This window comes from Piliocolobus tephrosceles, chromosome 4 (assembly GCF_002776525.5).
Source record: "Piliocolobus tephrosceles isolate RC106 chromosome 4, ASM277652v3, whole genome shotgun sequence".
NCBI lineage: Eukaryota > Metazoa > Chordata > Mammalia > Primates > Cercopithecidae > Piliocolobus > Piliocolobus tephrosceles.
In genome coordinates, this window is record NC_045437.1 from 143511846 (window position 1) to 143512862 (window position 1017).

The window sequence follows — 1017 nt, forward strand, 5'->3', positions numbered from 1 at the left end:
AAAAAAAAAAAAAGGCATTATATGAGATGTGTACCCTTTTAACCCTCTTATGTGCATACTGCATTTTGATCATGATTTTTAACCTATGTATCCTGATTGCTAAGAAATTTAGCATTTTTTAAACAAGTTTATCTGGTTTTCTCTTCTGCAATTGACTTGTTCGGAAACCATTTCCCATGTTACTGTTGTGTTGGGGTTTTTTTGTTTACTCTTTTTATTTATTTATAAAAATTCCTTACATGTCCTAGATACTAGTCCTTTGTCTAATAAATGAGTGACAAATGTATACTTCTAGTCTATAGCTCTTTTCATTTTGCTAATTGAACCTGTTGATGAAGTTTAATGTTCTGATTCTCTCTCTCTTTTTTTTTTTTTTTTTTTTTGAATTGTGTTCTTTGTATCGTGTTTAGGAAATTTTTTCTGCACTGAAAAACTGGGTGGGATCAAATTTTAAAGAGCTTTGCCTCCACTGAAAAGACATGTCTAAGATGTTTTAACTAATACTCCAAAAATTGACAATGACCATCTTAAGAATATGTAAGTGCTAAGTCAACTAGTTATTCACAATAAAGTTAGATTCCTACTTTGCACTATACTTAAACAATGCCAGGGACTTCAAAGTGCTATGTGTGAGGGAAACAAAACTCAGTAAAATATATAGAAGAAAACCTCTTATTTTTCTAAAAGTTTTTCTTTAAACTTAAAAATTAAAAGAAATTGTTGGCGGAATGGGGTGGGGGTGGCTCACGCCTGTAATCCCAGCACTTTGGGAGGCCAAGGCGGGTGGATCACAAGGTCAGGAGATTGAGACCATCCTGGCCAACGTGGTGAAACCCCATCTGTATGAAAAATACAAAAAATTATCTGGGTGTGGTGGCATGTGCCTGTAATCCCAGCTACTTGGGAGGCTGAGGCAGAATAATCACTTGAACCCGGGAGTCAGAGGTTGCAGTGAGCCGAGATCACACCACTGCACTCCAGCCTGGTAACAGAGTGAGACTCCGTCAAAAAAAACAA